Genomic DNA, 22,667 nt, shown 5'->3' on the forward strand with positions numbered 1-22,667 from the left:
ATCTGTTTCTGTATTCCTAATTTGTTTCTGTATGATGGTGAAAGTTTTGGCCTGCTGATTTGAAGACCAAGTAAAATAAAATTATGTGCCCTTCAAAATAGATTCATATGAGAACCCTTATTTTTTATATCATCGTTTCTATTGATAAACAATTTAGATGAATTCAATATAAAAACCAATTTTAAGACAGAATACAGAATGGTTTTGAGGGGATTTATTGTATAGATTAATTCAAATGTTTTTAGCATCTATTCTTTTCTTTTTGCTTTAACTTGAATAACTTGGTAATATGCCAAGATCATGTACAATTTGAGTCATATTTTTCATTTCTCTTCTCCAACAACAAATCTGTTGCGTATGGTTTACTTACGAGGTTAGAAAGTTGGTTTTGGTTTCTGTTGTCTTTGCAAACTTGAAGTGTTATCTTATGCTTCATAGGACACCATTCTCTTTCACTTTATATTGGGTATGAGTCAATTCTTCGTTGATTTTTTTTCCCTTTTAAAAATTATCGTTTGTTAAATGTTTTAATATTATTATGTTTGAGAAATGTTGCATATATTAATTCATTATATATATATGTATATATATATAAACTCATAATTAAATAATAACTGACATTTAATGAAGGGCCATATTACCCCTTATGTCAGCAAGGGTATATACATATTTCAATTTACATTATCACCATTGTAAGCCCAAAGTCACAAGTCAAAAGCGTTGTAAAAACTATGTGAATCTTTATATTTAGGTATCCTAGGCCTTGTGATGGTCGACCATGGCTTGTCCTCTTGGGATATGTCCTAGGTCCTTTTGTCTTGTATAGGTTAGGGGATTTGGATTGATTTCATGGGGACTAATGGTTTAGGGGAGCCTTGGTTATGTAGAGGTGTTTGTCGGTGTATGGGCTAGGCCAACTTGCCTCAGGGTGCACCTATGTCATACTGCATGGTTATGTGTTTCATTGAGTCTATATGTTGCCTTGGCCTTAGTGCATTATTCCTCAGATAGTTTTCAATAGGTAGTCTCATAAATTCAACAATTCACATTTCTCGAGGTAGTTCACGTTTCTTGATGCATGTAGTCTCGAAAGTAAAAAAGTCAACTTGGTCTCAAAATGCTCAAAATGAAGAGAAGATATCATGTTGCGTTGAAATTTTTCCAAATAGTGAAGGCATTGTGCCAAAGTAGGCGGTCAAAATTTGTATAGTGGCACATTAGGGTTTCAGGCTAAGTTACTAGAAACTCCTGAAGAATTTTCCGGAAACACGGATCCCCGTTTCCAATACATAAACGGATATGATTCTTGTCTGAAACGTTGTAAAAAGGTTTTTGTGCCGTTTCAAAAAATAAGAAACTTTAGATTTGGAATTGGATACGTTTCTAAGGGATTTAAGTTTTTTAGATCCGTTTCCGGATTTTCGGAAACGCATCCACGGAAATTGTGATCAAAATCCACCCTTAAAATGTTAAAAAGCTTGAAATTTTTTATAGCCATAAATAAATAATAAAAATGAAGAAATTAGATTTGCAAATAAACTCACTATAAACAGAGTCTCATAAAGTCTTTTCTAAATCTTTAGAAACAACGACACTCCATATATTTATCAAGGATTCTTACTAAGAAAAAGATAGATGTTCAAAAATGCAAATAAAAGGGTTTGATGAATGTCTTCGTAAAGATATTTATTTGAGAGATTAATTTTCATTTTGGTTAAGGTTTTGTTAATTGTCATTGATTTTGCTCTTGATTTCATAAATTCATCCAATATAACAAATCTTCTCTAGCCAATCTTGTGCCTACATATAGTCATGAGACCAAGCTGACATTGAGAAGATTGAAATGTTCAAATAGGTCTTGATGGAATATCCCAATGATCCCATGGGCCTTTTAATTGTCATGCAAGGAAGATAGATATCATTTGCCATGCATGACACGTTCTTTGAAGGAGTTGGACCCGAAAGCACAAAGGTTGTAGCATTTCTGATTACATTATTAATGATGATGATAATATGTTGAATGTTATAATAATCACTAATGATGTTGAATTGATGATGATGATTTGTTTATGTTGAATTCATGACGATGACTATGCATTTTTAGATATAGATTCTAGATTCTAAAAGATGAATAGTAATAGATATATATATATATATATATATATATATATATATATATATATATATATATATATATATATATAAGACATTTCCTTATCGTATCGTATCCTAATATTTTGAAAATTTGTCCTATTCGTTTCAAACCTCGTATCTGTATCCGTTCCCGTATCCATTTCAGTGTAACTTAGGTTTCAGGTGGCAAAATAGTTGCAAAACTTAACAATTTTTTGCATGCCTTACATCAAAAGAGGTCAACAAAACCCAGATTGCAAATTCCCAAGATCCTCAAGGGCATTGGAGATCCCTCTTTTAGGCATGATGATGTGGAAACACAGGGCATTCTTGAATTTCTAGCCAATGGGGCTAGTGGCATATGATATCAAGGAAAAAGGTTAACGAATGGTAAAAAATCAAGGGAAATTACCCAAGGGTGTTGAAGATCCAAGCAAAGGTGTCAAAGTCAACTTATTACTAGTGTAGCCATTGGGGTCAAAAGTAGCCATTTCAAGGTCAAGAGGTGAATGTTACGGGTCAAAGGAACCATTTGTTATATTTTCGACACAAAAGTAGCTGTTGAAAAATCAAGAAAGCACCCAAGGACCAAATCAAACTTCAAGAGGACTGTTGTAGAGGTAAATCCTCTTTGCGGACAAAGACGATCCCTACTAGCCCAGACCAGGTCTAGCAACAATCACACAATGCTATCACGCAAGTTCCTAATTGCAAATAAAAAGTAGATGGTGAGAACCTACTTGGATTCCAACGCTAGTGTTCTTCGAAGAGATGTCACCTTCATTCCTTTGCTTTGGCCAGTCACGATCCACACGATCTCCATGATTAGATACCTGCACATGCAAAGAACAACACGAAAACAAGCGTAAAATCTAGTTATATATCAGTCAGAAAAGATATAACTCAACATCAAACATGAAACAATGAGAGTGGAACCATAATGATAGTCATCTATTATTAATAAATAACAGAGAAGAGTACAACCAAAGTTCTGACGTCGAATCCTTCTCAAGAGGGTCCAGCCAGCAAGTCTCTTAAGCATTCACCCTTGAAGGTAGATCTCCCAAGACAAAAACTCTCTCTCACACAAGTTTACACAAGAAAGAAACACTTCACAACCTTCCTTAAGCTCTCTAGCAATCCCACACTTGTCACACCAACTACCTATCAAATTCACACACTAGCATCAACACTCGAAGCACTATCAATTCCAAACTATCCAAACTAGCTGCTCATGGCAATGGTAGAGGCTTAAATAGGAGAAGGAGTCTCCATGAATGGTGGGAGGATGAGCTTATCTCCAAGGAAGGTGGCTCAAATGACGAAACAGACATGCCAGAGAAGGGAGGGCGACATTTACAAGGCCAACAACCAGGTCTGGAGTCATCTGGAAGGTCGGCTGTTAGAACAAACTCGCCCAAACTGGATCAGTGCGGGTCCATAACTGCACTGGAGCGCTGACATCGCAGCTGAATAACAAAGAAGGTCATGTCAGCACGATCAGATATGAATAACAGACGCGCTGGCTCATGAAATTCGACCAGCGCGGGAAACACGTGTGCTTCCGCGCTGGCAGCGCATTCCATCTGTTATGGAGCGCCTGTCAGCGCGTTTATCTTGACAACAGTCGCGATGATAGCAAAAACTTTGGCAAAGTGGGTCATTTGGCAACATTAGAGAGCATGAGCATGATTAATTTGAACTCATGACATAGTAGGAAGACTGACAGGAAGACAGTGACAAATTACTGTGTAACAGATGCCCCCTAAAGCATGAAGCCCGAGAGAGTGGGAGGGGTGAAATGCTTTACGAAACTGGCTGAACTGGAACACCACCAGGAAGGACCTGCACGTATGTACAACTGATATCTCTGACAATCGATTACATGTAGTCCAGGCATGGGCGCAGCGATCCAAAAGACATACGAAGGAGGTCTGTGGTATGGACGCAGCTACCCAGCTAAAGAGACCATGATGATAATAAAGGTATGGTCGCAGCCATCCATGAAGACTCAGGTATGGGTGCAGCCATCCATGAAGACTCAGGTATGGGCGCAACCATCCATCAATGAGTCATTTAATGATCATAATAATCCACAAAATCGCAACCTGGATTGCAATAGACAAAATCTAGGGTCTTGCGCTCCATCTCGACCCGAACAAAGTACAAGTCCAGGCATGCAAATACATGAGTTGAAGTCGAACATGCATGAACATCGTCTGATTACCAGTCAATGATGAAAACTGTTAACAGACGCGAGAGGTACCACCAATAATGACAATGGCCCTCAAGGTACTATATGTACAATCTACGGCGTGTGAATCAATGAGCTGGCGTCGAACACCCGCAGAATCATTCGATCGGAGGCCAATGATGAAAACCTCGCGTCGAACACGAAGAACTGGCCATTGAGGCATGCAGGCTCTAAGGCACCTAAAGGGAGTCTCTAAGTCACCTTCCTGGATAATGAGTTGAAGTCGATAGGAAGTGACCTTGATCGAAGGTGGGCCATAATGTTTCCCACATCATCGACACGAGACAGAGAAGGATAAGATATTTTGTGTGAGGCATCAGAGGGAGGGTTGAGTATTCTTGCAGAGTTCAACTTCTCTTGAACATATCGGCGGCACGACAGTGGACTTGGCAGTATTGATATTCAAATGATCAAGGGTCATGGTGACAAATCAATGAGCAGATGAAAAGTCAAACAGGATAACCCAAACCCACGGAGGCCAGTGTAAAACAAGATGAGATGTCCCCACCCAGACACGAATGCAGACTAGTGCCATGTTCAAGAGCGACATACTGTCGACACAACAAGGATTATGGATCCATTTTGCCCCACCATTGCTGGCGAGTACCCTAGTTATTTTTAACAAGCTTGACGGGGATAGCATATGCTTGTGAGCATCATTTCGACGGAGTCCGATGTCATTAAGTTTTAACGAGTCTGACAAAGGAAGAACTTGGCATCTTTTCCTGTTTAGAGAGTCTGAAAAGACAGCAGAAAAGTAAACTCCAGGGGGGTCCTTTTTCGTAAAGTTGTGTCTCTCGAGCCCGAAAAAGTATAAAAAAATGCTCGAAAGAACCGCCCGACTAGTATGATCGAGGAGTACTTTTCGTAAGTAGTGACTTCGACCCGAAAAAGTAGAAAAGCGATCAGAAGTACGTCTTGTTGGAGCCAATAACGAGTTCGAAACGACAAACACCCGGCAATCTTTTTTAGTTTAAACGGTCGAAAAAAGAGCTTTAAAAGCGATCGCCTCTCATTCCTTTTAACGAGCCGAGAGGGGGAACTCGGCTATCTTTTCTTATTTCACGTCGAAAAAGAGCCTAAAGACGACGTTCCGGGACCAAGTGTGTATTGAACCGTCGTAATTCCACCGGCATGAGAATCTGCACAAGAAACACCGCACGCGTAAACCTGTTCGAGATAATACGGACCACACACATAAAAACATAGTAAAACTATATTGGCACCAAGCACATGGTAAAAAACATCACAAAAAACCCACATTTATGAAAAATAATACTTAATTATGAAATTTTACCATAAATAGGGGGGAAAAAAAAGTTTTTACCATTGTTACCATTTGGAGCTGTGGAGGACGTGGTGGAGCTGCGAGGTTGACGAACCAAATTCCATTCCGTGCACACATCAACCATCCTGCAGTCTGTTTCAGGTAGGTTCACCCTCCTCTGCGCTCTATTTTGAAGTATTTTAGCTGCATTCTAACGGTGGGAAGTGCTGATTGGGGCGAATTTTTGAACTTCAATTCGCTCTCGGTCAGCGCGGATTTCCTTATCAGGTCCGCGTTGATCGAAAAATATTTACACAGACCACCCTCGGATCAGCGCGGAAGAGTGATGTACTTCCGCACTGACCCAGGAAAAATATCAAAGGGCGCCATTATCAGCACGACTGTTTTAAAAACAGTCGCGCTGACGCCGCGAAACAAGTTTTTTAACAAATTGAACGTGTGAAACTTTATGGACAGGGCCCTAATGAATTTTTGTGACCATGCAGGATAAAATGGCATTCGTTTGGCAGGAGCGAGCTCATGATAATGAGGATATAGCGCCATTTTCCTATGCTGGGTGCCGTAATGCAATGCGGGCGTGCGGGTTGCTCAAATTCTTCCTAACTCCGCGCCTGCGAGCACAGCCTGACCTTCTCGAGTTCCTGATCAGAGCCTGGAATTCCACTGATGGGAAATTTGTGATTCGAGGTCAAGACATTGAGTTCGACTATACAAATATCTATTTTTTGACCGGGTTATCACGTCGAGGTGAGATGCCCATTTTGGAGGGGCAGTGACCTATTGGTGAAACTCTTGATATGCTGATGGCCCGAGTGTGCCCACAGGCACGCAAGACGCGGAGTGGGAAAGTAGCTATTCCTACGGTGGAGGACATCGTCCTTCGAACCATACTCTTCATGGTGACTCGGGCAGTGGGCTCCTTGGCCAATCATGAGGCTTCGAAGACCCATCTTCGATTGGCTCTCGAATGCTTAAATCCCACCATATTCAACTGGGCAGCAGCAATAACAACCAGTATGAAGAGACAGTTGACCAACTGCCGATGTGGTGAGTCGAAGCAGTTTGGCTATGGGTCGATTTTAGTCCCGCTCATGCTGGAGCGGGTACCGGCATTACAGCTACAGGACATGGTCGTGGATCCACCTAGAGGTCCCCGAGAGACAAGGGCCAGTCGATGGGGCCATGTCATGCCGCGAGGAGGTGGCAGCCGACCAGTGGCATGGGGAGTATACTTCCGAGAGTGGCTGGATCGACAGACTATTTTTGTGGAGGACTGGCCATATGCTGGCATAGACTTCCATGGAGACCCAGACATGCCGCTGCCTACTCGAGAGCAGTGGGACGATGGTGGTAAGCCACTTGATCTCTTTTTGATTTTTTATTTTTGTTAATGTTTTTTATTTTTCATGTACATGTCTTAATGATGAATACTATGGTATGCAGATGTAGGACCAACGAGACCCCTTGGTTTGGCCCCAGAGGCACGGAGGGATGCACAGGGCATTGGAGCTCTAGCCCTGGCTCCTCCGGGAGTCGATACGATGGAGACTGTGATACAGAACCTCGAGGGCTTACTGGCAGGGATTCCAGATTACCAGGGGATAGAGGAGGTCCCCATAGCATCTCAGATCCATACAGTGGGGGTAGAACCCAGGATGCACCGCCTTTTGAGGCGGGTGGCACGGGCGGCTGCAGATTATAGAGAGCATAACCCACCACAGTAGACATCTAGGTCTTTATTTCCTACTGATGGTTTTTTGAGAGACATGTGTCTCAGATGTACCGAGAACACGGGCCTTATCTAGACATATACACTTATTTTTGAGCGCTTTGATGCGCCACATGATATATATATATATACCAATTTTGGATGGATCTTTTACATGTGATGATGTTTTTATATGCTATGCAAATGTCTAACACAAATGTAATCTAATGTATCAGTTGCATAACACACGACCCACATATTTTAATTTTTACGCAAGCTTAAAAGCACACATGACAACACACATGCAAACTATGCTTGGAAAAGGATTTTATTTTTATGCAAGCTTAAAAACACACATGACCACACATATGCAAACTATGCTTGAAGACAAGGGAAAACGGGCATGCCCCCCCAGCATGATGTCTCAATTCGAGGTACATGCCCCCCAAGCTTTAGTCCATTAAAAATGGAGTGAAGGTTGACAATATTATGATCGCACTCGAATTGCACGAGCTTATGTTTCATTATTTTTGCGAGGTTGACACACTTAAAAGAACTATCCTCGTGACACCTAGTTTCATTTGTTAAGGAGCTTGACACAGGATAAGAACTATGCTCCGACCAGACCCAATTTCATTTTTTAAGGAGCTTGACATAGGAAAGTGAACTATGCTCCGACCGAATTGCATCATAATGAACAGGAAGTCGGTGCTTCCAAGAGTGTTACTCCCGGTGAAAGGACGACATCTTGGAAGTCAGGACCTAATGCCCCCAGGAGACTATGCACGACGGTGTCATCACTGGATATAGGCACGGGATAGGTGGCCACGTAGTTGATCTACAGTGGGGCAGATACAACTGGTGGATAAAAACTAGGAGGGGACGACAACAGCGTAGGAGGCAGCGGGGGACTAACGAATGACACTTGATCGATAGTCACAATTCTTCCATCGTGTGGAAAGCACACCACACGGAAAAGTGAAGAGAAAAGGGCCCCCATAGCATAAACATAGTCGTGACCAAGGAGAAGACTAAAGTCTAAAACACCTTGGGTAACCAGGACATCTATATAGACGGTTTTGCCTCCCAAAGTAATAGGGAACTTTGAGAGAACTCCTAGAGATGGACAGGCTCCTCCGTCGAAGGCCAACAGATTCTGAGTGACTGGCCCAAGCTGCAGGGAACCTAAAGCTTGCCAAGTAGTGTACGGCATAAGACTGACAGACGCGCCTTCATCCAAAACCGTGCCAGGTACTTCCTTACCACAGGCATGTACTGTGATCTGGAAAGGCATATGGGATGGAAGGCGACCGGTGATCAGGCGATTCCAATCAAAGGATGCAACCAAACTACTTGGTGGGGGAATCGTATGATTGCCCCCATGTGCTAAAGGAACCGAAGGAGAATCTTCGGGAGCAACTGGGTTAAGAGAGTCATTTCGGGACTCAGGAGAATCTGAAGAGACGAAAAGAACATGGGCGTGATTCTCTTCCGAAACAGAGTGAGCGAGTGGCGGACTCGAGTCAACACTCTTTCCAACCAATGGTTGGTCTGGAACAGGCTGGGGATAGCTGGATTCAGGAAGAGGGGCCTTGACAAGAGAAAAATTTGAAGCAATCTCTTTGTCAGCAGGGGGACGATCTGCAGTTGCAGAGAGACGTTGATAACCAACGGTAAGTTGGGGTGAAGGAGCTGTAAAACCTTCCAATACAACGGAGGCTTTATCCATGAGCGGACAAAGGTGAAGGGGATGATTGCCTTCACAAAGTTTACAGGGGATTCGAATCTTCCCTTTTCCCTTACCATTCCCAACTGATAGGGTAGCATCGCCGTGAGCTTCAGAGAACGATGAGGGGCGGGCCGGATCGCGAGACCATACTTCTAGTACCCTGGGAATGCCAGGACAATCGCGAAGGAGATGGTCCTCCTTGCATAATCGACAAGGAAACTTGACCTTCCGCGGAGGAGCGGAAGGGGGCCTGACTTCAGGTGTACTCGAGGGGGTAGCTGAACTTGTAACCTCTCCCTGAGGGGCCTTCTTCTTCTTCGTCTTCTTCTTCGTCTTCTTCTTCTTCTTCTTAGCCACCTGGTTACTTGAATCTAGACTTTCACCAAGTGAAGTAGAAGATGAGGACATAGAAGTGGACGTAGAAGGGGAGAGATCCACCTTAGAATCAACATGAGGTTGTTCAGGTGGAGGGACGGATTGACTAGACGGTGAGACGGCGGGGACCAAAGAGGTTGAGAACAACCAGACCAGCAACCCAACAGTTAACCCTGGGAGGGACAACGTTGTCATATAAGGAGCACCAACATTTCCAAAAGGAGCGAAATGACCAGGGTTCCCGTCAGAGGGGATCCCTGGGTTGGTGAACCCCGGAAAAGTTGCCATTGAGAACGAAAAGAAGCCTACTCAAGCTAACGCAAACAAGATCTAACCGGGTAAATGTGAACGCGGCCGAATAAATTTTAAGACGCAAGGACACAACTTGACCTTTTCATGTTTTAAGAGTCGAGAAAAGGACAAAAAGGTGACTCTAGTCACCTTCGAATGTTTTGTGAGCCCAAAGTGACAAACTGCTCAAGTGAGCCTTTTCTTTTAAGGAGTCTGAAAAGGATCAAAAGTGACTACTCTGGAGAGACTAGGCAAAGGGTTTACCAAACAAATCCGTAAAACTGCATATACACCTTGGCAGTCATATGAAAACCAAGGACTTCCCGTACGGCAGTCAATCTTCCCGAATGCTGTGTTCGGTGCGTTACGGCTTGTAAGGCGGCAGACGCGGCTTCCTGTGGATAAAGCATGATAACCTAGTGGGGTCTCCCCTATATACGCAATGGTACGTGGGAGCTCAAGTCCGTGCTAGACCACTATCGAGTCACAAAAGGAGGAATCACCCAACCGTAGTGTGAAACAAAAGTGACTAGGTTTAACGACGCCGTAGCACGTCTCTAGCCTAGACCTCTAATCAATGAGTGTTATGTTCCAATGAGTTTTTAAGTTCATTCAGTTCATTTTATGGTTGATCTTTAGTTAAGTTTCAATTTCCAGGTCCTACCGTATGAAATCTCTCAAAATTTCCTAGATGCAAACTATATGCCACAGAATATCATTTCGTTCGATGAATACTAACTACGAAAGAGTTAAGGATTTTTCAAACAAAATGACCACAAACAAACAAGAGCTACTCTAATGCAGCTAATGACAAATAAACGAAACTTTTCTTTGTTTTAAATCGCTTAATCAATGAAAAGCTTCTAATTTCAATTAACTAATTCAACGCAAAAGAGATTGTTCGTTTTCTTTTCAATGGCAAAGTGCACTAAACAAACTTTTGAGAAATAATAACAAACAAATGTGAAAAGAACCGGTTGACCCCAAACAACTGTGATCTGTGTCCGGGTAGTGAGAAGTAATCGAAACAATGCGAAGACTGGTTCAATAACAATCACCTAAACAACCAAGCAAAAGCAAGCAAAGAGGAAGGTTTCACAAAACCGAAAGCAAGCAGTAAACGAATCTTTGTGAGCGAGTAACCAAGCAAAGCCAATCCAACGAAATTGGAATGATAAAACCAGGTCACAAGACACAAAAAACAAGATCCGCCCAACAAGACTTCTCAAGAAAGTGCTTCAATCTTCAGACAATGGAAATCAAGTCATAAACCAAGTGAAAAGAGCAGGGGGTAGCAAAACCAACAGGCTCAGGAGGCAGAATTGAAGAAATTCAATTCTACAGGTATCAGCGCGGGTGATACACAGCAACAAAGCGCTGATCAGAAACCACGCGTAGCAATAAAGTGCTGTCAGCGCGGAAGTACACGGCTTAACCGCACTGGTTCGATTTTCAGAACCGTCACGACTGTTAGGTTTATAAACGCGATGACCACGAAGTCAAAGAAACAGTTATGTGATGGAAGCGCGACTGTTTTATTCTAAACCGCGCTGAAGCTAAAAAACAGGCACAATCAAGCCAAAAGCTCCCAAACCAAGGCAATCATTCTTTAAACAATCAAGGCACCTCCCAGACTGAACCAGGAAATCCAAAAGCAGAGAACTAATCCCCAATATTTGAAAAGAGAGCAAAAATCAAACTCAAGGACAAAAAATGAACACAAAAAGACAAAAGCCAGCTCCAAGCTGTTCAGTTTGTAAACCAAACCGGAGATGGACTGAAGTGGCTTTGATCTACTTTGCTAATGCAGAGCAATAGCGTTTCGAAGGCTACCTGGCCATGCTTCAGGCTCCGTCCAAAGTTTACAAATCAAACAACAAGGTAAAGAAACTCCCCAGCGGAGTCGCCAAATTGTTGTAGAGGTAAATCCTCTCTGCGGACAGAGACGATCCCTACTAGCCCAGACCAGGTCTAGCAACAATCACACAATGCTATCACGCAAGTTCCTAATTGCAAATAAAAAGTAGATGGTGAGAATCTATTTGGATTCCAACGCTAGTGTTCGTCGAAGAGATGTCACCTTCGTTCCTTTGCTTTGGCCGGTCACGATCCACACGATCTCCGTGATTAGATACCTGCACATGCAAAGAACAACACGAAAACAAGCGTAAAATCTAGTAGATGCAATTATATATCAGTCAGAAAAGATATAACTCAACATCAAACATGAAACAATGAGAGTGGAACCATAATGATAGTCATCTATTATTAATAAATAACAGAGAAGAGTACAACCAAAGTTCTGACATCGAATCCTTCTCAACAGGGTCCAGCCAGCAAGTCTCTTAAGCATTCACCCTTGAAGGTAGATCTCCCAAGACAAAAACTCTCTCTCACACAAGTTTACACAAGAAAGAAACACTTCACAACCTTCCTTTAGCTCTCTAGCAATCCCACACTTGTCACACCAACTACCTATCAAATTCACACACTAGCATCAACACTCCAAGCACTATCAATTCCAAACTATCCAAACTAGCTGCTCATGGCAATGGTAGAGGCTTAAATAGGAGAAGGAGTCTCCATGAATGGTGGGAGGATGAGCTTATCTCCAAGGAAGGTGGCTCAAATGACGAAACAGACATGCCAGAGAAGGGAGGGCGACATTTACAAGGCCAACAACCAAGTCTGGAGTCATCTGGAAGGCCGGTTGTTAGAACAAACTCGCCCAAACTGGATCAGCGCGGGTCCATAACTACACTGGAGCGCTGACATCGCAGCTGAATAACAAAGAAGGTCATGTCAGCGCGGTCGGATATGAATAACAGATGCGCTGGCTCATGAAATTTGACCAGTGCGGGAAACACGTGTGCTTCCACACTAGCAGCGCATTCCGTCTGTTATGGAGTGCCCGTCAGCGCGTTTATTTTGACAACAGTCGCGATGATAGCAAAAACTTTGGCAAAGTGGGTCATTTGGCAACATCAGAAAGCATGAGCATGATTAATTTGAACTCATGACACAGTAGGAAGACTGACAGGAAGACAGTGACGAATTACTGTGTAACAAGGACCGATTGATGTGGGTTATGGACGAAGTGGAACCTCCATCCAAGCAAGTTGAGCCTTAAGCTAGTCATTCAAGATGAAAATTGAGCATCCAAGGTCCACCATTTCATCACATAGTTTTAAAAATCAGTCGGGTTGAACCTTCAATGTGCCAAGCCAACCAATCAGACCCTCTTGCTTGCTAAATGGAGCAAAAAATCCGATCTAAGGATTGGTTAGGTACCAAACTAGATGATTTGGTACGTAATTGGTCAAAACCAGCCGCATTCGTAAAATACTGGCGTAGTTAGGTTAACACATTGCTCAAAGAGGAGATGGGACCCACAAGTAGTTTTATAGGTGGTTTTTTGCAAATCATGGGCTGGTTCCCTCCTAAGCATGCCTCTTCAAGCTTATAAAATCATGCCTAAACTCCTATTTGCCTTACATATATGATTTCTAGTGTTTGTGAGCATATGAGGGATTGGAAAGTTCCACAACAACATTGAGTTTTGGAGCAACAACAACAATTTTGGATGTTCTTTTTCATCTTGGAGTTGGTTCAAAGCTCTCTAGGGGAGTTGGCATCTTTGGGAGGAAGCTTTAGCAATTGTTTTTCATTCCCAGGTATGATTTCTCTTTTCAAAATTTCCAAATTTAATTGTTGTCCCAGTTTTTAATTTTTTCCCCCTATTTCAAGTAAAAAACAATCCCTGTTTGTAGGCTAAATATGTCTATTTTTTGGTTTTGAAATTTATCATAGGTTTTGCATTTTACTTAGATGCATTTTTCTTTTCTATTTGGGTATCTTTTTCCATTCAAATATGATATTTCACCATCCACAATGGCACCAAAAACCAAAGATGCTACATTGGTTAATTGCGATGCTATTGATGGAAAAGTGTTGTGCAAATATTGCAAGCGCCCAATGGCAAGAAGGGGCCATCCATAGGTTGAAGCAACACTTGGCCGGTATAAGATGTTAGTTTGTGTAGCTTGGACAAGTGTAGTTTGGATCAACTCTTTGGTCCCTGATGATGGATGGAGTAACCATCCGAAACATTGGATGGATCGAAAATCCATTACAAAATTCCCTCGCAGAAATATCTAATAATATGAAAAATTGTGAAAGCCTCCAATCACTTATAAGTGCTCTAGTCTCAAGTGGTGTTAAAGAGGCTAGGAACACAAATGGATTAATTATCTCCAAGCCCAACTTAGTTTAGAAAGTGAAAATGTCTTAATTAGATTTATTAACTAGTTTTAATTATTTTCCTAAGTCTAACTTACGAAAATGGGTTAATTAATCAATGTTAATTGAGACAAGTTGATTTCTCTCTAGTGACTTCTAGAAAAGTGACTTGATGAGGTCAAGATGATATTAGCCATCGATTGTGATTAGATTGTGGTAGTTGATTGCACAACGAGAGATTATAAGAGGAAATTGATGGGCATCTTGGAGACACAATTTGAGTGAGCAAAGACGCAATGATAGTGTGGGTTGACACCAACAGAGGGTTCAGTAGTGATTGAGATTGATTTGAGTGATCAAATTATTCTACAGAGGTCAAATTTTTATTGTTGGTGCGAATTGACAAAGAAAGGCTGATTTGCCAGTGAGAGGCCAAGTTTGCTAGAGAGATCGATTTGCATGAGAGAAGTTGAGTTTTCAAGTAAAGATCGATTTCTAGTGGAGGTCGAATTATTTTGCTAGGTGGTGTGAGTTTCCAGTGGAGGTTGAGCTGTTCTCCAGGGTCACATGTCTGGGACGATTCAAGGCCGTACAGGAGGGCCAAATTGATTATGAGGGGTCGAATAGCTTCTAGGAGGTCAAATTAGCTTGCAAAAGTGAAGGACATAATTTTCTGGTGCTTTTCCAGTTTATGGAAAACAATTTATGTAAATTTTCAATTACAGATTTGCTGAAGAATAATAAAACCCTTATTTGCAAAACGAGTTTTCCATACCTTAATACTAAGTTCCACTTCATTTGTGATCTGGTACAGAAGGGAGCAATGATTCTCCCATATATTCCCACTGATGAGAAAACAACTGACATTCTCACAAATCCTCTATCTTGGGTGAAGTTTGTATACTTCGGAGACAAGATTGAACTTGTGGGGAACCCCTCTATCAGTGAGAAGGAGTATTGGTGTGACATCAATAGGGCATGGCTTGGACTATTGGTGACAATAGGAGCATGGCACAGACTGTTGATGGATGGACAACAGGGGCATGGCTCAAACTGTTAGTGACAACAAGAGCATAGCCTGTATTATTGATGAGATAGCATGAGGGATGAACATTCTAGAGAGAATGGTCCCTGAGGCCCAAACACTCATGGAGTGGGTGCCTCTTCAGCATCATGGCCTAGAGTGAGGCCTTTGGATTTGGGACATGGGTTTCCCTAGGGTTTGACCATGAGTGATGGCAACCCTGAACTAGTCAGAGTACCATGAGGTGAGGTGCCCATCGGATCATGATGACTAGTTGACTGAGTACCATTGGTTAGGAGAGCTAACTTGGGTTGTGGTACCTATTGATGATGCTGATATAGGTCAAGGGTGTTGACCTAGATGATGATGCTATTGATGAATTGTACCTTTCCTTAGAGAGATCATGTATATAGAGAACATTTGGATAGTTATTATGAATACCTCCCTAGCTAAGTTGGAGTGTTGAATTTTTAAGCTATGGTTGGTCTTCATAATGTTCATTTGTACTTGTAATGATAAAAAATAGATTGTATTTGTAAAAGAAAAATATTTAATGATTTTTATATTCAAAAGAAATTTTATAAGGGATGTTCTTCATGACCTTATCAAAGCGGGAAAAAATGAAAATCTGAAATTTGTATTTTTCTCCTATTACCGCTCAAACTAACAAGAAGCCTAAAGGGGATTTGTAAAGGGGGCAACTGCTAGGCCAAGGGAAACAATGGAGACTTAGCCCACTGTCACCTCAACTAAGACTCCCTACTCTTTACAGAGTTTCATCGATGGTAGGAGACCTGGTATATGGAAGTCACTTATGAAGGATGAATCAAAAAATGGATGTGAAGTGACCCCGATGATCCTTTTCCTAAAAGGGGGTAAAGAATGGAGCTTGCTTGCTCTTCAAGCAAAGTACAAATATTTCTAGGATAAGGAGGGGAGGATTTGAGGGTTAGGTTAGAGGAATATGCCTTGTAAAGGAGTTTCCCAATCCTAAAATCCTTATTGAACTTGGCTTCCCAAATGGTTCTTGAAGAATTGACCTTTCAAGGGTATGGGATCACACGGGCCAAGTGGACCCAGCCTAGGTTAAGGAGAGAGAATCTAGCAACCAATGATGTTCTTAACCCAAACAAGGAAGGGGAAAGGATCAAAGCAATAATTTCCAATTAAAAGTGTCAAATTGATCCTATGAGGTGCTAGCCTAGGGAATACTAGGGCAAAGTTTGATCTCAGAGCTAGGGCTTGGGTTATCTCACAACTCCACGTCAGAGTGGCTTCAAAATTGGAGGAGGCCTTGAGGACACACCAACGCAGTAGAGGCTACGATATCAAACTTTTTGTTTCGTTATTTTGTCAGGAAAGTAATGCCTAGGTGACCCAACTTGGCTAGACCTAGAAGAGAAAGGGAAAGGTGGAGAAGAAATGTTCTTTGAGTGATCACCTATTGGCGGACCAATGCTTAATCCCTTGGGGAGAATGGAGTCTAGAAGAATGATGAGAAAGGAACTCTTATTTTGGTCAAGGAAGCCTTTAAGGCAAGAAGAAGAGACCTCAAAGCTTTTATACTTTGCTTGTCAAAAAGAGATGGCTTATCAAGATAAATTCACCAGTGGAATATCCCTAGGAGATTTCTTCATATACATGGCCAAAACATTGAGAGATGCTATATAGAAACAACAATTCCACAATTTTGCAATTATGTAATGCAACAATTAGCCCTAGTACAGCGAAAATCCCATTCAATGCATATGACAAATGTAAAACAAGAATAACATTAAATGTGTGTACTTACATGTAATAGAACATATCCAACCATTAACAATTTTACAATAAAGAGGCTCCAAGATAAAATACTCCAATCGAAGCATGAAAATTCATCCATGCTCATATTCATCATCCGAGGAAAAGTGTCAAATTCTCTAAAGAGAAGAATGATCCAATCCAAAGTGATGATCCAAATGAATTCATGTCTCTCCTATTTCTACACTCATTAAGAGTTCAAATTACCTAATTTGAGCCTACACTAGCCCATCAACTAAAATAATGTGCAAATAACTATCTATCAACGACAAGCCCACCAAACTAGCTCACAAATAAAATAATAAGCCTCCCAAGAGGTCGAATGATCAATAATTCACATAATTGGGCTCTCTAAGAGGCCTGATGAAGTCCATAAGTGCCAAAATGATGAGTTGGACTTCCAAAAGTAATGGACAAGGCGCTTGCCCCTTTTTCTCCACATAATAAACCTTTGGTGTCCTAATGGCTGTGAGGGCACACAAGTGACCTCATGGGTCTCGATGTAAGTCGAAGATGCTTGTAGACCATCTGTAAGGGCTCAAATGATAGTGTAAGTGATGCCACATCATCCTACAAGTCTTGGGTTGGCTGCCAAGTGCATGGTACATTTGTGGGGATGGCTGGGCAAAGGTGAACTAGGTGCATCTTCCTCGTCCAATAGGTGAATCTCAAAGAATCTCTAAACATCTATGTGTTGAATTTTCTAAGTCTATTCGTTAGAAAATTAATTTGTATTCTGCTGGTTTATTTCTTCTACTTGTAAATTCTGAAAACGTTATTTAAAACATATAAATAATGAAATAGACACAATAATGTCTCAACATCTACAAATCATCAGCTGAAAGAAAACAAACACATAAGTGACACCATTATTTTTGGACAAATGTCCCTGGCAAAACCCAATGTGGGAAAACTAGTGCAATTATTCTAAGGGTTTATTATTATGCAGTATTTCATTAAGTACAATTAGGTGCCTAACTGGCTCACCCAACTAAGAAAAACTACACAACAACAATACCTCTCTATTCGGAAATAGGTATTCAGAAAACTTGTCCCACGAAACCCTCTCCAGCGACTCTGAAGCTTTGCGCCGGCCCTTCTGGCCTCTGCGTCAACCTCCTTCTGCTCTGCATCAACCTCAAACATTTCTGCGTCAGCCCTTTGAGGCACTGTGCAACCTCTGGGACCCTCTGCGTCACTTCCTTTACCTTCTGCGTGGATGGCACAGTCCCTCTGGGCTCTACATTGTCTCTATTGGGCTCTGTGTGGCCTACTCTAGCTACTACTCTCACTCTCTGCCTCTTTGTTGGTCTCTTCACACTGTCTCTACCTCTCTATCCAGTACTCATTGCCCCTCACTACTGATCACTGATTCAACTTTGCTTCGCAACCCTGCTCTAGAAAAATGAATGACTAATCACTCTGGTGTGTTCTCCAACTGACCCTCAAGCGTCCTCTTATACTTTTCTCGTTGGTCCTTCAACAACCGATATTAAATATCTAATCAACGGCTAAGATTAGATTTGGTTTGAGCCATGAATTTTGGAACCTTCTAACCCAGTTTTATATTAATACCCATTAATATTTTATTTTTCCTAAGTTTAGACTTAGGAACTCCATTAAAAATATTAATTATTTTAATATCTCCCAAACCGGGTACATTCTATCCAAACCATTTCTAGGTCTTGGAGATCTCATGTGCTTTAGCCTCTCCACCAATTTTCATGGCTGAAGCACTTCCAATGCTACCCCAAATCAACACTCTGGGGATCAATGGAGTGTTGTCTACTGCTATGGAGGCCCATGGCTCTCAACACAAATCCCACATGTGCCAATGTAGCCCACTGGAGGGTTAGGACCCCGTATAGGGAGACCAAACCCAAGATGGAGACCGCTTGCAATCCTGAATAATATCCAATGTGTCCCCTAGCCTTCTAATACAACAAGTCATCAATGAAATTGAGTAAAATATCTTACAAACCATGGAGCACAGGTGGGGAATTCATAATGGTCTGCCCTTCCATAATGGGCTTTGGCACGTGCTAATGTCTCCAAACGCCAAATGGGGTTAACCGAGGAGTCCCAAGACAGTGTAGGGCTAGCAGGCTACAACAGTGTGAGAGGCACAGGAGTGTTGCACTAGTGCAGGAAGGCACATCGAGGTGTGAAACGGTGTGAGATGTAGGGAGTTGTTGCAACAACACAGAGGTCAGAGAGAGGGAGCATTTTTCAGCGACAAAGGGGGCTTCATCATCAGTGGGTGTTTCTAGCCCAATAGGGAGGTCAGTTGGGAGATTAGTTACTTACTTCTAAGTAACTAAGTTGCAGTGTAGCAATGGGCAGCACGATGCAGCATGATGAGAGGAGGTGCAGTGCAGGGAGAAAGGACCAGTAGTAGCACGAATGCAGAAGGAGTTGTCGTACAGATGTAGCAGTGGCAGTGGCAGAACCATGTGCAGTAGTTCAGGAGGTAGTAGTGTAGAGGATGTTAGGTAGGAAGGCCTAGCATCAGCACAAGTACTGATGCTAGATGATCAGAGTAATACTGAGTGAGGAGTATTGCTAGAGCACAATCCTCACTAAGAGGGAGTGTTGGTTTGGGGTAGCATCGGATGTGCTCTAGCGATGAAATTTGGTGGAGAGGTTGGGGCACATGAGATCTCCAATACCCAGAAATGGTTTGGGCAGATTCGAAACAGATCAGGGGATATTAAAATAATTAATATTTTTAATGGAGTTTCTAAGTCTAAACTTAGGGAAAATAAAATATTAATGTGTATTAATATGAATCTGTGTTAAGGTTGAGGATTTAGAAAAAAAGATGAACCCTAAAAATATTGCCGTCTCCTCACTTTTGGCCACCGTCTGGCCTCGAGACGGTTTTGTCGACGCATGGGACGAGTGCTTCCTCCATGAGTTTCTGGTTAACCTCTCCTTTGTTACATCTGCCTTTGGCGATGCGCATTGCATCCACGGATTTCAGGTTTCTTCCACCTCGAATATGCTTGCTGGCCATCATGTTCTGAAAGCCCCCCTCATTTTTTAGCCCTCGGCCCTGTAGCCGACAGATCATGGACTTGTGTAGCTGCTTCATGCGCGAGCTGACCCCATCAAAATGAAGGTATAGCGGCTGAGGAAGAACGTGCAGAGTACCCTCCTATCCATCCTCAGGCAAAGGCCCCCAGGAAGAATTTCTTCGCTCTGGAAGGAAGCCCATTCATATTAGCACTCTATCTGTTCCCCCAGAATAGCTATTACCCTGTTCTAGATCTGAAAAATTTATTAAGCTTCCTGGATCTGCCTGGACGGATCTCCCGGAAACTCTCCTCAACGGAATGCATTGACAAGCTCATTAATCTTTGGACCCTCCCCTCTTCTACTCTCATTCCCCTGCGGCAAATTCAGGAGGAGAAGGCCCTTCAAAGCTCCAGTCCTCTCTCATCTGAGATTTGCAAAGGTTGGAGCCGGGTAGCAGGAGCCAGATCTGACCCAGATCTGCATGAAGATTCACATGTTTTCCAGATCCAAGTCAACCTCTCGGGCAAGACAACAATGCAATGGGCACGCGCAACGGATCTTGTGCAGGACCTTTTGCAAAATCTTGAAGGCCGGCTAGGGATCCCCTCATCTTGCCTCAGACTGATATACAAGGGTAAGCAACTTACTACTACCCTTCCTCTCTCTTATTACATCATTTAGAGGGACACCTCTATTGTAGCTACTTTTCGTTTGAGAGGGGGTTCCTTCAGGCAGACCTCCTTTGCCCCTTCTTTCTCTTTTAAAGATGTTTTCCACAAAGATGCTGCCCATTCACAGCCTTCTTCAACAGCAGGCCATCCATTCGAGGCTCCAAAGCCCTTTTTGGTAGACAAATCAGAGGACATTCCTTCCATCAATCTCTCCCATCCTGGGATTGATGATCGCTATCAACTTTTTGCAGAATCCGCACTTGTATGTAGATTCAATGGGCTATGGCCTCGCACATCAGATCTATACCAATGGATTCATACCAATTGGACTAAAAAAAGCGAGATATACTTATGTTCAAAAGGATTCTTCATTGTGGTTTTTGACCGAAATGAAGATTATCAGAAGGTCTTAACGGGAGGCCCTTGGTTTTGGGGCTCGGTGGGACGTTTTTTTACTCCTTGGTTTCCAGACTTTGACCCTTCTACAACTGTTATCACCAAGATTCCCATTTGGGTCAGGCTCCCGAACCTTCCGGTGCATCTATGGCATATTTCGGTCTTCATAGCAATTGCAGAAACTTTAGGACGCTACCTGGCTGTAGATTCTTCTCGAAAGGCAAATGGGCTCTACACCTATGGTAGAATCTGTGCAGAAATAGATATAAGCAGAGGACTGCCGGATCAGATTAATCTCAAGTATGGAGATTTCCATTGGACTCAAACCTTGGATTACGAGAACACAGCTTTCCGTTGCCGCCATTGTCATCAAACAGGACACCTCCAAAGTTCTTGTCCCCAGTACCTCGACAAAAAGAAGATTCCAAAGCGCAAGCCCAAGTCCAAAAGTTGGAACCCCTGTGCGCCTCCTCCCCCTATGGACGATTCAGATTCTGCCAGTTCAGATGAGGAGGAAACTGTTGCAGATGGACAAAACGTTGAGATTCCGCTGGATGCTCCCTTGGACGATCAGACAAACCCCTCCATCTCTCAGATATCCCAGAAACATTCTCATTTCACTTCGTCCTCAGATTCTGAGAAGGATATTCCACCGCTAGGGTAGAATAGTCTTCAACTTGTTTCGGCTCAGCCAAATTCCACTGAATGGGTCAAAGTAAGCAAGAAAAAAGGAAAAAACAAGTCGTGTGATAGTAACAGCCCCCTCAGGGTAGTTCTCTCTGCTTAGTTCCAGTTCTTTGTTATTCCATGTTCTCTTTAGCCCTCTCCTGGTTCTTCGCCAAGGAGCAAGGTGGAGACTATCTCCTTGGGCTCCCTTGCTTTTCTGCTTCGCTTGCATGCAAGCTTGATTGTACTATACTCTTCTTTTTAATAGAATTAGTCTTTACTCAAAAAAAAAAAAATATGAATCTGTGTTAGAATGGTCCAAAAGACATAGATCAAGCCAAATCTAATCTTAGCTATTGATTAGGGACTTAATCTCAGTCGTTGAGATGTCAACAGGAAAAGTATAAGAGGAGGCTTGAGGGTCACTTGGAGAAGTACACTAGAGTGATCAGCCATTCTATTCTCTAGAGCGGGGTTTCCTAAGAGAGATAGAATCAGTGATCGGGAGAGTAGCTAAGAGGCATTGAGTACAGAGAAACAGAGAAGGCAGATATTGTGCCAGGAGAGTAGCGCAACAGCTAAGGAGAGTGATGTAGAGCCAGCAAGGGCTCATGCAGGGCCACGCAGAGGCAGCCAAGCACTGCGCAAAGCACCAAAGAGGCCATCGTGTCTGACGCAGAGGCCCAGAAAGCTGATGCAAGGCCTCCTGGGGCTAACGCAGGTCTAGTGTGAGACAGAGAGGAGCTGATGCAGTCCAGATTGGGCATACGCTGGGGTTGCAGAGGAGTTTTGTGCTGAGGAACTGCCGGAAGGATTTTCCGGGGTTTTAGCCAGGAGATTTCTCTCAAACTGTGAGGTATAGCTACTAAGGAAATTCTTTGTTGGGTAGGCCAGTTTTGGCACCCAGATTGTACTTTGATATTGCTTAATAAGAAAACCCTCAGATAGCTGCACCGACTTTCCCGCATTGGGTTTTTCGGGGGACATTGGTCCAAAAATAATGGTGTCATGTGGCGTGTTTGTTCTGTTTCTTTTAGTTGTTAATCTTTAATATGTTGAGCATGCACTGGTGTTT

The 22,667-nt window shown here is 42.5% G+C and overlaps 1 pseudogene; it reads left to right on the plus strand.

Moving 5' to 3' along the window:
• The window catches only part of LOC149172363 (uncharacterized), a 539,710-nt pseudogene that overhangs the window by 351,101 nt on the left and 165,942 nt on the right, over positions 1 to 22,667 (plus strand).

This window comes from Pinus tabuliformis, chromosome 4_2 (genome assembly GCF_031772625.1).
Source record: "Pinus tabuliformis cultivar Carrire ecotype Pingquan chromosome 4_2, CPIR1, whole genome shotgun sequence".
In the NCBI taxonomy this organism is placed as follows: Eukaryota; Viridiplantae; Streptophyta; class Pinopsida; order Pinales; family Pinaceae; genus Pinus; species Pinus tabuliformis.